This window comes from Ambystoma mexicanum, chromosome 4p (assembly GCF_040938575.1).
Source record: "Ambystoma mexicanum isolate Mex_15411 chromosome 4p, UKY_AmexF1_1, whole genome shotgun sequence".
Taxonomy (NCBI): domain Eukaryota; kingdom Metazoa; phylum Chordata; class Amphibia; order Caudata; family Ambystomatidae; genus Ambystoma; species Ambystoma mexicanum.
In genome coordinates, this window is record NC_090927.1 from 1,065,461,230 (window position 1) to 1,065,477,854 (window position 16,625).

General features: G+C 46.2%; 1 protein-coding gene across 1 annotated transcript in view; it reads right to left on the bottom strand.

The window, feature by feature from the left end:
* The window catches only part of LOC138453630 (amine sulfotransferase-like), a 377,572-nt gene that overhangs the window by 94,796 nt on the left and 266,151 nt on the right, over nt 1-16,625 (bottom strand). The gene's annotated exons all lie outside the window — the stretch shown is intronic.

Below are 16,625 nucleotides of genomic sequence, written 5' to 3' on the forward strand. Positions count from 1 at the left end.
ACAGCACACTCCTGCAACAAGTATGTATCCAATTTACAAACCTCATAAGAAGGTGACACTATTTACAAGTCATCCACATATTGAACTAACCATTTCTTATCTGCTAACCTTATGGTTACCACATCTATTTTCAGTGGCTGAGAAAAAGGATGGGGTTTTGGTGGACCCCTGGGGTAATCTTGGCCATGTATACTTTGTTCAAAAATGTGAATAAATACTGACTATCTAGGTGTATGGGGACTGGGGAGAATGCTGGGTGAGGGTCCATGGCCACAAAATGAGTGGCATCTGGATGGATGCATGAAAGGAGAGTAGAATGGTATCGCACCACTGTGAATGAGGGAACCACTACTGCATTCACAGCTCTCAAATCTTGCACAAAATCATAAGTGGATTTTCTAGGTCTTTTTCACAGTGTTACATTGGCTCGTCTTAGGGATGATAATCTCCTACCTTAGAAGTGATTCAATCACAGGAGTGATTGAATCACTTCTAATTCCGCTTCTGGTTTTAAGGGGCATTGTGGAATAGGGGGCAATCTTTTAAATGGGTCTACTTTGACTCTGACAGGCTCAGCTGTGTGTATATACCCTAACACATTTTCGTATGTTGGCCATAGGGAGACAGTGTCATGCCCTCCTGGAAGGTTTGGGACGGGTGGAGACGCCATTACAAAGTTCCAACATATGCTAGCCATTCTGCATCGAACTGACTCGTTTATTTCAAGATGGCCGTCTCCCAGCATATCCAGCCCCCAGGGACAGAGTGCAGTGCGTTGCATCTTAGCTCTTGGTCCGTGCATAATGCTGGTTTCCCTCTCGCATGCTCTGGAGCCTTTGCTCCTGTGTGTGTTTCTCCTACTCAGTGGCTCTCTTACTTATTGGCACAGCGCTTCTTTCTGCAGAATTTCCTCTCTTCCTATTCAGCTCTGCCTGCTACATTCCGCCTCGTGGGAGTTTACTTTCTCCTTTCTTCTATCTTCCTTTATTCCGGGGTCCTGCCCAGAGTCGTAGCTCCTTCTTTCTTACCTTTCTTCTTTCTGCCCTTTGCAGCGCTTGCCGTATTTCACTGCTCACCTACCTGGGACTAGCGGCTCTCCGCTCCTCGTCTGCAGCCTGGTGTTCCGAGCCTTCCATCCCTCTTCCAGGGTGCCGCGCTGCTCCGTTCTTGCTTGCTTTAGGAGGAGCTCTCCTTCATGGAATACACCATAATTTCTTCTGACGATTTCCCCATCAAGGAAGTTATCGTCCGCTTCCATCACAGGACAAGATGGGAGAAGAATCACGTAAGACTTGAAGGTGCAGGAAGAAAGATCCTGAGGCAAGCTCCACTGAAGATCAAGGTGAGGAGGAAGGGAGGGAAGAGTCCTCAGATGCTGATAGCCAGGTATTCAATATTGCTTTAGATCATCCAACCAACTTCCATCCTTTTCAGCTAACTCTTCCCACAGTTCTCCCTGGAGTGTGGTAAGGACAGCTTCAGTATTGATAGAAGGCACACTCAAAAATACTCCATCTGAGGTGCAATATGTAGTGCACTAAAGTTTACACAAAAGATCCCTTCCTAACAAACTCACTTGTGCAGTGGGGATCAAGAGGAATGCATGCTTATTTGTGATAGGTCCTATTGTAACAGTAAGGGCTTAGTGACTGGGTGTATGATTCTAGAATTAAAGATAACGACCGCCTTCACAGTTTCTTTAGACATAGTTACATAATCGAAGGCATCCATTTGTAAGGCTGCTAAATTAGCTCTATTGCAACAAGGCACGATAAAGGCAATCTCTCCAATTTGCACCAAACATATGGCCATTCTGGTCAATCATAAATAAAGGTGTTTCCAGAATCTCAACCATAACCTGCACTGAGAAAGGTTCTTGACATATCTGGGGAATCATCTGCTACTCAGGAGCAAAAGTAATGGGCTTTCAGGTTAGGGAAAGGAGTAGGGGCTCTTTGGCCCATATCTGAAAACGGGGGTTGCACTCCCTGTTGGAGGGGCTTCAGGGTAATTCTATCGTGGATTTCCCAGAAAGTACCGTCTCTGGGGTCTGTGAGGACACTTGTTCTTCCAATGCCCCATATGGTTGGGTTTGTTGTGTGACCTTACAGCCCCTGGTGGATGGGCTAATTTCTTTGCCTCATCTGGTCTCCCTGGCCCCATTGTCTCATTTGATCTGGCAGACCCCACTGCCATTGATGCTCTGGTGGACTCCACTGTCCAGAATAGCTGTCTACTTGCCCCCTTGCATGGCTTGCCCAATTGGTGGACCCGCTGCCCTCTATTCTGGGGTTTTCCTCCACTTTGGGTTAGACCATGCCCAGTTTGCATCTGTGCCTGCAAACTCTGCTTATATAAAGTCACCAATTTAGTCTCAAACCTTTCCTTTTTCTGCTCTTGGCATTCAATGCAGTGATACGCCACTGCCAAAAGCTCTTCTGTCTTTTCCTCTGTTATCTAAGGTCACAGGTGCATGCTTCTATCTGAGGCCGCATTCGATCTTAGGTATTTTATTTGTCCCCTCTGCCTGTCCTTAACATCCTTCAATCCCCTATTCATACATTCATTGCATCTCGCAGTCGCTTTTTCTAACCACATTGAAAATTCTCCCCACTGTTTTTGAAGTTATCTTTGTTTTTGTTTTTCTAGCACCAGTCTGCATGCTCCCAATTAGTCTAAATGAATGGTCCCTTCAATCGAAACTGGGTCTGCTTGTTCTGTTGTGTTAAAATATGCCAACAGTCTAAAAATCACACATAGCACAATAAAAATGTGCTTTGATTAGTCTTTGTCAAATTCAGTCCCTCACTTTTATCACTCTCCCAGTTTCCAATTACCCCATTAAGCAGGTGCACTGTGCACCATCACTCTTTTACTCCACTTATTTGATACCCTGAGAGAGGAGTCGATCGATAACCAGACACACAGTGGAGTGGTTCTGACAGGGTGATGGAGCACTCTGCCTTCAGACATCCATTTGACCATATTTAATTGGACTGCAGCCTTTTTGAATTTCCAAAAATCCCCATGTTTATTCCGTGACAAATCCAGGGAATTCTCTACCCACGTTGGGACTAGGGAGGTGAACCTGCAAAGCGTAACGTCCCCTAGGGGACAGGGCAGGCGAGATCCAAATCAGGGTGACCTGGCCTTTAGAAATACAATTACTAAATAGAGATATGTGTTAGCCTCTCTTGTTGCAGGAATCCGGAGCCAAACTGGGCCATGATTGCAGCAGCTATTATCAACTCAAAATTAGACTCCTTCAACAGTCTGCTTATTGGCTCTTCTCAGGCCAACATAAAAAGTCTTCAGGTGTTGCAAAACGGAGCAGTCCGGGCCGTTTGCGGCCTCGACCGACGCACTCACGTCACTGAGGTTTGAAGGAAATTACATTGGCTTCCTGCCAAACAAAGAATTAGATTCAAAGGCACTATGCTGGTCCATAATTGCCTATCAGGCAAAGCCCCAAAATATCTGTCAGCAAGAATTTTTAGAGTACCCTATCGACGAATTCTCCATTCCAACAAAGATATCCTTCTGAAGCAACCTCAAATCCTATTGAAGAGGATTGCTAGCTCAGGTTTTCAAGCCTGGGCTCCAGATCTTTGGAACCAGCTTCTGTCTTCTCTCAAGGGCTGCAAGTCTACCATCTTGTTTAAGAAATTGCTAAAATCACACCTATTCAAGCTAAGCTAATGCAACCTTTTTTCCTTCATTTGACTCCCCCTTTTTCTGATATTGATTTCTTTGTTTTCTGTTTTGTCTCTGTCATGTGAGCGCAGTGAGGCCTATGGGTGAATGGCGCTATTTAAGAACATCATAGATAGATAGATAGATAGATAGATAGATAGATAGATAGATAGATAGATAGATAGATAGATAGGATAGAATCTAATCACTGCATTAGTTATATAGAAGTTAGCTTGTATAATATCTTACCACTTCCTATATAAATGATTGGTATGTGTCTGTCCCTCGTCAGGCACCGTCCTTAACTTGGATCAGAGAATCGGAGATAGGTCCACCTCTTTGTTGCATGATGTATGGAGATCCAATCAGCAATGGACCTAAGAAGGAGTAAAGCCAGAGGAGCTGCACAGGAGGGGAACCCTTCTGCTGGGAGGTGTGGCAGAGAGAGGCGAGCACACGCCTAGCCTGGCGGATCGACCCTTGGGCAAGCCTGTGGAACACTCTGGAATCTTGTTCTACACCTGACCGGAGAAGCACACACACACAGTGGAGGAGGTTGGAACAGCAAAGGATCGACAAAACGCGGGCCCAATGCCCAAGCCCCACAGGAAGACGGCGAGAAGGTATTGCCACCTCCATCAGAAATGGAACCCCTGAAGGAAGCCGGAACGGAGGAAACCATGTCATGTTATGTGAACGCCCACCTGGAAGAGCACCGCCCAGAGTCAGCAGGTACTTTGTTGCTCCAGGGAGTCAGGGAGAGGGTGGAAAGGCCAAACAGACCCTAAGGTGGGGTTGTTCAATCAGAACCCAAGGCATTGTGAGAGCACTCAGACCCCAAAAAGGGGTAGGTGCAACCAGACTATGAGATATGTGTGGGAGCAAGCCTTCCCAAGGCAGATTGAGAGTAACAGGACCTCAAGGTGGGGTGAATGAAACTGGGCCCCAAGGAAGGCTGAGAGGAACCAGGTCCAAGACAGGCTGTGAGACATGACACCTCAGGGAGGGAATAAACCAGGAGGTAGCAGAGTGGAGATAACACCATGAGGTTCTGTGGTTGGAAACCCAAGATGAATATCTGGTGTGGACTTACAAACCAGGGTAGAGATCAACCAGATCAAAAGGCGGAGTGCGAGCAACCAGACCCCAAGATGGGATGAGAGCAAAAAGACCCCAAGATGGGATGAGAGCAACAAGACCCCAAATTGGGATGAGAGCAACCGGACCCCAAGGTGGGGTGAGAGCAACCAGACCCCAAGGAGCCGTGAGAGGAACCAGACCCCAAGGAGGCGTGAGAGGAATCAGACCCCAAGGTGGGGTGAGAGGAACCAGACCCCAAGTTGGAGTGAGAGCAAACAGACCCCAAGTTGGAGTGAGAGCAAACAGACCCCAAGGTGGGGTGAGAGCAACCAGACCCCAAGGTGGGGTGAGAGCCACCAAACCCCTATGCGGGTGTGAGACACAAGACTCAAGGAAGGGGTATAAACCAGAAGGTAGCGAGTGGAGAAAACACAAGGTTCTGTGTTGGAAAGCCCAAGAAGAATATCTGGCGTGGACTTACGAGCAAAAGGAGGTTCCCAAGGGGGGAGACGACCAGAGAATGAGACAAAGTCCCTGGCAACCCAGGGAGAGACAAGGAGCGAGAGAGACTGGCCAAAGACTGATACGCAACCACAGGATGGCAAGCTGGAAGAGAAATGTTTTGGGTGCCTTTACTTGAGCTGTGCAATGGGGCGAGACACCCCTTTCTGCTACAGAGACATTACGTGGGGTCAGGAACCATCCACTATTCTATCATTTGGGAAAAAGAAACTTATTGTACCTTTGTTAAGTTAGATTCTTTTTTAGTTTGCAGTGGTAGGTGCAGAAATCAAGCTAGGATAGGTTTCTGGACAGCGGACTTGCATTGCTTTGTAGGACATCCGGATAAGCACTCTTTTAGACTCCTCCTTTTTCTTTAAGAGTAGGGTCAATAAACAAAGGGATAGCATAGGTTTTTGGTGTTTAAATTAGTTTTTTACCCTACATGCCATCTTGTCTGTCTCCTTATTCTGACTTACCACAGTTCCTTATTCTAAACCAGCGATACAAATATAGATAATATAGAGAGGGTTGCTACGGTACCCTCTTTTTCCAGGACCTGAATGCATTTGGTCAAACATCAAACATGTATTTACTTATTCTAATAGATGCCCTTAATAATTCATAGAAACGGGGTGATTGTTCAAGGGTTTTTATTAAACAACTGTCACTTGATGTTTTGGTGTGAGGTGGTCACTCCAAGTGCCGTCCCTCTCATCTGCCGTGGTCTCCCTCCACCCTAGCTCAGGCTTCCATAATTCCCAGGCTGATTTGTTCAAGAGATTGCTAACCCCTGTTATCTTAAAAACTGGACCACAGTCTTTCTATCCCTTTTTCTACAGGGTCCTTAACCTAGAGGTCTCTCCGGTTTTCTTCCAAGCACGGATATTTTTCCTTTGCCATTAACAGACACCATAGTCTGACCTCACACTCACCCACTTCTCTCCTTTCCCTTTGTCTAACTAATTTCTCTCCTCCCTCTTGTCCTCTACTCAAACGTCAGCTCTCCTCCCTCCATGTTTCACCCCTTCGCTCCTTTCATCCCTCACTTCTGTCCTTGCAATGCCCCACACTCTCATTCTATATCTGGCTAACTCTTCTCCCCACTCCTCCTCGCTTCGCTAATTTCACCTCACCTCTCTAAGCTACTCTGACTGCACCTCACTACATTACTCTCAACCTTCATTCCCTCTAACATTGCTTATCCTGTTCACTCTCACATGCACGCTCATATTCCACAGCTTCAATCTTACAAAATGGCACCTCTCTCTCTCACAACCAATACCTCACCTGTACTTCTGCACCAACTTCCACCACCAACCTCTCAGCACTCCACTTTGCCATCCATCCTCTGCCTGATCTCCCAGTCCACCTCCACACCTTCTGACCTCACCCTTATAACCCACACTTTGTACTCCATTCATTCCCCTTTTATACTTCTCTATTAATGATTCTAGCTCCCCCTTCCAATGGTTACAGTGCTCACTAGGCTCTGTGGACCAATCTGTGCAAGGGTGGGGGACTTGAGAGTGCACCTTTGCCTCGGAATATTGCATCCAAAAAGGTACTGTGTGTGAGGTTCACATTGCTAACGATATCCTGTGCCATCTGCATTCCCACTATTGAGGCAATCTGCCCAGATGTTGTGGAAGCACAGCTGTCAGCGCTTAGAGCTTGGAGGAAAAGTCTATGGGTTAAGAGGTCCAATCCATCAGTTTTTATTTCAGATTTCTCCATTTACAAAAACTAAAATGACATTAAAACATATTGCAAACCTATCTATAAATCATGCAAAATAAATCCATTTAAAACTCTCTGATACCCAATACACTTTCCATGTATAACCAAAAACAGTACTAAAATTATCATTGATTAAACGATTAGTTATTATCAAAAATTCCACAAAATTACAAAAAGAATCTTTGTTGCAATTCATAATATACCTTTGCAGCTTTGCATGTCCTTATTCCATTGGCTTGAAAACACAGAGATAGAAATCTTCTTTGTAGTTCTAAAAATTGTGGACATATGAACAAAAAGTGTACCATGTCTTCCTCTCACTGCACTGCACATTTGCTGCTCACATCTGCATCTTTCCATTTAGCTTGTTACCTTAATGAGAGCGGGTTAAGCCTAACCAGCAATACCCATCTTCTCCAGAGTGGGGATGCTGCCTTCACAATCTCGCCTGTGTTACTTACTCTATTCTTCAAATACAGTGTGAGAGAGGGAAGGTTTCCCATTTCTTGCTTTTCAGACTCCTTTCCCCATTCGTACGCTCTTTCCCAACATATTTCGAGTCATTGGTTGTGGTCCCTCACAATCAGTTTCAACAGACCATTGTCTACACAGTTTTAGAACTCCTTGATGCCATCTTTATTTCGATAGCGCTGTTGCCCTTTCAGACATGGCTAGATTTACAATGGTATTAACCGAAGGCCACCACAGCATCCAGCAGGTTTAAATCTTATCGGGGTCCATTCCACCTTTCACCCATGCATGGTCGATACATAAGTGAGGAATATTTGCATTAACACTTTATCATGTGAAGCAAATGAAAGCTGCAGAGCTGTGTCGGTTAGAGATATATGCATATTCATTTGTAAAGCGAGCGGGACAAATGATGGTGGGGTGTTACTGTGGATTAAAGGGGATACTAAACAGAGTTGTAAAACATTCCAGATACAATCTATGCATTCCTTATTTCGAAAAAAATCACTGTTTTCAAAGGAGGAAATAACCTCCTTTTATGCTCTCGGTTATTAAAAAAAATCAGTGTGCGCATTTTCGCACCTTCCCCCTGCAAGAATTGAAGCGTCTTTTGTAAAGTGTTGGCATCCCCGCTCCAAGGAAATGCCAGGAATTTCAATATGTGTGCATTATAATGCAACACAGAGTAATTTAATGACATGAGAAGGCAGACAAGCACTGTCAAAGTCAACAAGCAGGTGCAAAGTCAATACGCTTGTCTTTTGTGTAGGCAAGTTATATGATTTTACCAGGCACTGGCTTGATAGTACTACTTGGCCATGAGATGCCAAAGGCTGGCAAATGATGTATCTGGGCGTATGATGTCTGTGATTGAAAAATGCAATGGTGAGGGATGATGTGAGTGTAGGCCACATCTTCTGGTGTGCTGAAGGCCACCGACTTCCGTTGCCTAAAATCTCTGCTAACTGTGGCAGAATGAGTCTCCCTACATTACTGTCCATTGTAAGGTATTGGGAGATCATTTTTATTGGATCAAGTTGGTTCCGGTGTGCTTTGTTCTGTGTGATAAGTAAGAGTATTGAATGACTGACTAAAAACGTACTAATCTTAATCTTATATTTCCTATCTATTTTTTTTATTAGGTATAGCATGTGAGAATAATGACATTTTCGTAGTTCAGATACATTCATAGGGATATAGGCCTACATGCTCATCACTGCCCCATTCCATTCAATCATCACTGGAAGGATCTTTTTCACTTGCAAATGGTTATGCTGTAAATATCCTAGGAAAATACCTTTATTCAAAACTGATGCCATCCAACAGCTCATCCTTGTTCATGGATTTATGAACACATTTCAAATATCCTATGAGTGGCACCCTGATTATTTCAATTGGATTTAAATCCAGAGATTAAGGAGGAGTCCAGAGCCAAAAAAGGCCCAGTCTTCATTAACACCACAGCTGGGCAATGTTTTGGGTGTCCGCACAGCAGTGATTCACAGAAAATTCCACTTGAATAAAACTTCTCCAATATCATTCCTGAGCCACAGAATGTTACCAGATGTTTTGGGTGTGGTCTGGCCTCTGCTATTCAGTGTTCTTTTTTTTAAACTTTTTTTTAAAACGTTATTTAAACACTTGGCAGAACAGTTTAGGCACAATTTCAGCAGAATATTTCATGCAAATCACAACGGTGCTCATGGGTGTCCATACATCAAAATGTGCAGCTCATGCTGTCATACTTAAACAAGAAATGCGACCCCACTTATCACAACCATGTAGACATCCCCCTCACTATCTGCCTCCCCCTTTCCTCGGATAATATGCTAGAAAAACACATCCAAATATCTTGGGATGGCTGTCTCTACGCAGAAGCGTAAACATCCTCCTTATCATTTGCTCACATTAGGGCATGTAGCCAGAGGTCTAGCGAGGGCGGTGCTCCACTCTTCCATTTCCATAAGAAACATTTTTTTACCAGGAGAAACGCGATATTTTGAAATGTTCATTTGGTCAGTTCCATTTTGCCATAGATCCCAAATATGCTCCAGCATAGGATTTACGGGTACCTCCAGCCCCAGCATAGATGGCAACTCAATTAATACCCCTGCCCAAAACACCACCAGTGCAGTGCCAGACCAAAACAGGTGTATGTGTCCCGTTTGACACATACACCTGTGTCCCGTATGTGTCTCAGGCAACTGCCACCAGTGTTTTGAAATTTCTCAAGTGTTCTAGGAGTATAATGAAGTCTGTGCAGAATCTTAACGTGTTTTTGCAGAACTTGGAATTGACAGACACACTTGTGTGCGCATGCACGCCCTGTCCGTTATCCTGTCATTGATTGATCACTAGCACACCCGTTCCCTTGTCTTGGGCCCTTGCTCCCTAGTCTTTTCTTGGACTAGGTTACAGAATATGAAGATAAATCGACGGCATGCTAATGAGAAAAACATAAACTCAACACACTTATGTACCTCAAGCTCCCTGGGGAAGCATGGCCATTTGGAGCGCAAGGCCGATCTGAGGCGCAAGTGTTGAAACGCTGTTGCAGGAGTAGGCCTTAATCTCTCATGTAGCATTGGCAATGACAGCAATGTCCCTCAGTGAAAAGGTCACCCATACACTGAAGGTCTCTCCTCCCCAAGTTTTCTTAATTCCACCATCCAGGGTAAGTTCCATATCAATTATGCCCCAGCCTGGCGCTTTCTGGCTATATTGGCTTTGTACGTTGAGCCTCTTCAGAATTCTCTGCCAGGTTCTAAAGGTGGCATTCAACAGATCAAAGGGACACGCATCAGTGTATCCCACGCTCAGTATGGTGGCATATCCCTGGTGCTCTTTCCTCGATTTTTACATGCGGTTACGCGACTTCGCTATGTGCCCAATAGGACATAAAACGGACTTCAGCCATCAGATAATCGAGTTCAAAAGTCGGGAACCTGAATCGCACCCCTAGCATAAGGTCTACACATATCGTTAAGTTCTTTGAAAAAGGTTTTGTTGAGGACAATGGGGATATTGAGGATGTAATATAACAGCTTTGGTAAAACCATCATCTTGATTAGCACTATTTTACCCGTTAGGGATATAGGCAATTGCTTCCACCTCTCCACTTTAAGCCTTAGGGAATCCATACAGGTCCCTGTATTTCGGGCATACAGCTGTGCCCGGTTCTTAGAGACTACCGCCCCCAGATACTTCATCGGCTGTGGTGACAATCGCAGATTAAGAGAAGGTGCGGGGCATCTTGTGCCTTGTGTAAAGGGAAGGGTGTTGAATTTGGACCAGTTTTTAATTAGTCCTGAATGATTCCAGAATTTCATTACATCTGACATAACCAGATGCAGGTTTCCCACAGGGTCCCTGATGAATATTAACATGTTATCCACATTTAATGAAACCATCTCCGGGTCTCCCTTCAGCCTGATCCCGCAGTGCTTGTGATTATATCTTAGTAGATCAGCCAGTGGTTCCACAAGGAGTGAAAACAGTAGGGGGGGAGAGGGCACCCCTACCTGATGCCCCTACCGAGTGGAAACGGTCACACGTATCCATGTCCTATTTTGATTTTAGCTAATTGGAGAGTGTATAACAATTTAGGAAGTTATATATGTGCCAAATCCAAAATGTTGTAGGACATCTAAGCAGAATTCCAAGGACACAGAATAAAAGGCTTTTTCGGCGTCAAGGGATACCCCACCGCCAAGACAGCCGCGTCATCTTGTGATATTGTATTATAAAGGTGCTGGAGATGTAATAACGCTGAGCATGCTGGTATGAAACCCAATTGGTTGGGTGTATCAAATGTGACAAATAGTGCTGCACCCTCGAGGTGAGCAACCATGCAAAAATGTTGGTGTCAACACTCAGTAGAGACTGGGGGCGTTAAGAGCTTCGTTCCTCAGGGGCTTGCCTGGCTTCAATAGGAGTGTGATCACCAACACCCTCAGGGTCTCCGGCAGAACACACATTCCAATGGATTACTCCCACAGTTGTAATTTCTGTGAGGCAGTAGCTGCTTATAGTGTTTATAAAACTCGGACTCAAGTCCATCCGCATACAATGCTTTGTTCTTGGGAAGAGTGTCAATGCCAGACTATTCTCTGCCAGCATGAGTGCTGCATCCACTGTGAGCTCCAACCAAGGTAAAGCTTCAAAAACTCACCTGTTTCCACCAGAGTCGCTCCCCTTCTATCAGCGTTTAATACTGTATAGAATTGAAAGACTGCATCAAGAAACAGCTTCATTTCCCGGGCACTTCTCCCCCAAATCATGTTTCATGGTCATGACTTCTTCAGGCATGATCTCACTCCTCAGGATCCTCCCCAGGAGCCTACTGAGCTGATCCACCTCCCCATATCTCTGGGCCATCGCTGGACCAGAGAAGTATTTAGCTTCCCTATCAGCAAGTGTCCAAATTGCGTCGAATTCTCCCTTACTCTCAGTCAATACAGTGGCGTCTTGTGTCCGACTGTATTTGCACCTCAGTTTCTCCTCAGATCCCCCAATTTCCCTACGGATAATTTTCAGCACCCAAACTTAATGCTCATGGCCAAGCCTCAGATGTAGGCTTTAGAGGCCTGCCATATGGTCCCTATTGTTGACACTGAGCCCTGATTTTTTCAAAATAAATATGGAGGTGTTTGTGAAGATCACACTAAAATGCTGTATCTAAAAGTGCTAGCGGCTTACATCTCCAAGCTGGCCTGCCACTCGCCCTATGATCCAGGGCAATGCCCATATTGGGAGGGGAATGATCAGAGAATGCAAGAGAAAGAATAGATCACAACCCCACCCAGCCCAGTATATGCTGGGCTAATACACAGTAATCTATACACGATGACATGTTATGTACTGAGGAGTAGTACGTGTATTACCTCTCCATGGGGTGAATTTTTCTCCAGGCATTCACCCATCCACAATCAGCCATCAACTAATACCCAGGCAGACTTTGTGAGAGTTCTATGGGTTGTACTACTAGACCGGTCCAAGTGGACGTTCAGGATAGTGTTGAAGTCCCAACCCCAAATCACAGGAGTCCCTCGGTTGTCGTCACATAAGCGAGGGATAACATGTAAAAAATCAGGGATGTCTATATTAGGCCCATACGTATTCAATATCAAAATCCTCATCCCCCAACCCCCCATTGAACCATATAGAATCATTTATCTACCTAGGGATCACTCCTCGATGAGATGAGGCGGTAACCCATTAATTTGTGTATCAACGAGAGCACCCCCTGGAAAGAGTGGAATAGCCAGTGTTGAAATCTATGTGACCCCCACCTCTTGGCAAGCGATTCATCTACTAGTTTCTGGGCATTTGTCTCTTTCAGGAGCAAAATTCTAGCTTAATGCCGTTCAATGTAAGTCAGAAGCTTGTGTGTCTTAAAAAGATGATGTAATCCTCAAACATTCCAGCTCATGCGTGTTACATCTGGGGAGGATTTTGTTCCCTTAACAGACGTTCCAGACAGGCATCCTTATTTCTACCAGCACAATTCGCCCATTCATTTCCAGCATTGGTAAGCAGTACCGCAAGTTGTCCACCAAGATTTAACATATAAAACCCCCAACCCTGAAACACCCCAAACCCTCACCACTTTCGGAACATATGTAGTGTTTCCCCTCCCTTAGTATAAGACAATAACAACCTTCTGCGGTCTCGCAGAGGGGCGCTAATGAGGCCAAACACATACACCGTTGCAAGAAGGATTGACAGACTAGTCACTGATTAAAACTTAATTAAAGTCTCACAAACCCACATTACAGCAAACTGACTTCAATCTTAGACAGCCGAGAGGCAATTATATCCCATTAACCATTTTCCAGCACAGTGATATTGCTGTCAATTCATTTAAACGCCTCTTCTGCCACTGTAAAGAAATACGTTTTCCACTTGAATTGCAATTGCAGCCTTGCCGGGAAAGTTGAACAAGTTACTCTCTTACCTGGTAACGTTCTTTCGATGGGATGGTCCGACGACGTATTCCATATCTATGACAGTAATCACCACAACTGTGCTGCTTCGGAAAATCTTTCGGCGCCTGCGTCCTGCGTCAATGACATCAATGCGCTGTACTCGAGGGCCTGCGTCGAGCCAACGTCACCGGATGTTATAAGTAGGACACACGACGCCCGTAGTCTCAGTTGTAGTTTTCTCCCCAGAATGTGTGGCACCAATCTACTGCCATTAGGACCAGAGAAAGCCTTGCGGAAACGTAAGCTGCAATTGCATAAGAAATTCTGTAGCGGGGAAGCCAGGGAGGGAGCGATATGGAATACGTCATCAGACCATCCCATCAAAAGAACGTTACCAGGTAAGAGAGTAACTTGTTCTTTCGAGGGGATTGGGTCCTCCGACATATTCCATATCTATAACAGACTCCCAAAGCAGTACCAACGTAAGGAGGTGGGAAAAGAATTTAAAATACACAAATTTAGAATGCCCAATCAAATTGCAGAGTAAAGGACCGCCTTGCCAAAGGCCAGATCCTGTCCATGGATAGAATCTAGGGAGTAGTGACGTACAAAAGTATGGACCGAAGCCCAAGTGGCTGCATCACAGATGTTACAAATAGGAACATCCCTCTGCAGGGCAGTAGAGGCAGCCATACCCCTAGTCGAATGGGCCCGTAAGCCTACTGGAGGGTCCTTACCCGCCAGGCGGTAACATTCAGAAATTGCCAAGATAATCCATCTAGACAAAGTCTGCTTAGTCACAGCTTGTCCCAAACGCCTTCCAGCGTAACCAATAAAGAGCTGATCGTCCACTCTGACCCGGGACATGCGTGAAATGTAGAAACTTAAAGCTCTCCTACGATCTAACCTATGGAGCCTCTCCTCGTCCTTACCAGGATGTGGAGGAGGATAGAATGCCAGAAGAACAACCTTCTGGCTCAAATAAAATTCCGACACCACCTTCGGAAGAAAGGAAGGACGAACTCTAAGGACAACCCTGTCCTTATGAAACGCAGTGAAGGGTGGCTTAACTGAAAGTGCCTGTAACTCACTCACTCTGCGAGCGGAAGTGACAGCAACTAAAAATACAGTTTTAAGGGTTAACAGTCTCAAAGGACAAGAATGTAAAGGCTCAAATGGAGCACCAATTAGAAACTTGAGAACAAGGTTCAAATCCCAACCGGGCACCTGGAAAGGTGACGGAGGGAACACATTAGTGAGCCCTTTCAGAAACTGAGAAATTAAAGGATTTTTAAAATAAGAACACTCCTCAGACGAGCACTTAAATATGGCTAGCGCCGCCAGGTAACCTTTAACGGTACCCTCTTGCAAGCCCCTGTGGGCTAAAGAAAGCAAAAAAGACAGAACTACAGGAACGTCACATGAAAAAGGATCCACATTCTGAACCCTGCACCAGTCGCAGAACTTTCTCCAATGGCAACGGTACAGAGACTTTGTTGCCGGTCGTCTGGCCAAAAGCAACACCTCCATCATGTCTTCAGGGAGGTCCCAATCCTTATACCTGAACCTTTCAGAAGCCAAGCGTGAAGGTTGAGGGATCTGACCTCTGGATGGAGAACCTGACCCCCCTCCCGTGAGAGCAGATCGTCTTGGTAGGGAAGACGACATGGAGGGCAGATGGACAAGTCGAGAAGGTCCGGGAACCACGTCCTCCTGGCCCATGCCGGAGCAATGAGGATCATCCGGGAACCGAACCTCCGTAACCTCTGCAGCACTTGCGGGATGACGAGGACTGGAGGAAACGCGTACAGCAGTGGGAATGACCACTCCACCAAAGGCTCCTCTTGGAGGAAATTCCCGCAAGCAGAACCTTTTGCAAGTCTGGTTGACACTGGAGGCAAAGAGATCCACTTGAGGAGTTCCCCAAAGGGCAAAGATCTCCAGGAGAATCTCCTGAGCCAACTCCCACTCGTGAGAGATTGCGCTCTGCCTGCTCAGAGCGTACGCCGTCTCGTTTTCGTCTCCGGCCAGATGAACTGCCGAGATCGAAATTTCCTGCTGGATTGCCCAGAACCAAAGCTGCATCGCCTCCCTGCACAGAGGAAGTGACAGTGCATGGCCACTGTGTTGTCCGTCAGAATCAGGACATTCTTTCCTCGCACAGTCGGCAGAAAAGCCTTCAGGGCAAGCCTGACAGCCCTCAGCTCCAACAGATTGATATGGAGTCTGGACTGCGACGGAGACCAACAACCGCTCACTGTCAGCTCGTTGGCATGAGCTCCCCGTCCCGTGAGGGACGCGTTCGTCACGATCGTTACCTTCGGCCAGGGTAGCCAAAACGGAGCCCCCTTCATCAGATTGCCTTTGACGGCCCACCACAGAAGGTCCTGGGCGACCGAGGGCGGCACCTGAACGGGGTCCGACATCCTGCCGGAGGACTGCGACCACTGAAGCTTGAGCGCCCATTGCAAAGATCTCATCCGCAACCTGGCCTCGGGCACCAGAAGAATGCAGGATGCCATGAGGCCGAGCAATCTCAAGAACTTGAACGCAGGGAGACTCTGGGCATGTTGAAACTTGTGCACTATCTGCTGAATGTGATGAGCCCTCACCTGGGGAGGAAAACACTGCCCCAGGGACGTGTTGAGCACTGCTCCGATGTACTGGAGCCTCTGAGTTGGTGTCAAATGGGACTTCCTTAAGTTGAGGGAGAAGCCCAGCTTGTGAAGGGAGTGGCAGGTGACGGACAGATGATCCAGGACTTGCTCGGGAGAGCACGCCCTGATCAACCAATCATCCAGGTAGGGGTAGACGTGAATCCCCCCTTTCCTGAGATACGCTGCCACCAACACCATGAGCTTGGTGAAGACCCTCGGGGCAGAGGTCAATCCGAACGGCAGGACACAAAGCTGAAAGTGCGAGTCGCCAACCGCGAACCTTAGGTACTTCTTGTGCTTGGGATGGATCAGCACATGAAAATAAGCGTCCTTGAGGTCGAGAGACACCAACCAGTCCTGAAGTTGGAGGGCCTGGAGGACTTGAGAAAGAATAACCATCTTGAACTTGTTCCTCCTGAAGAGTTTGTTCAAACCGTGCAAGTCCATGATGGGTCTCAATCCCCCGTCTTTCTTCTAAATCAAAAAATAAGGGGAATACCATCCCTTGTTCCTCTCTGCCAGAGGCACCAGTTCTATGGCACCTTTCTCCAGCAGG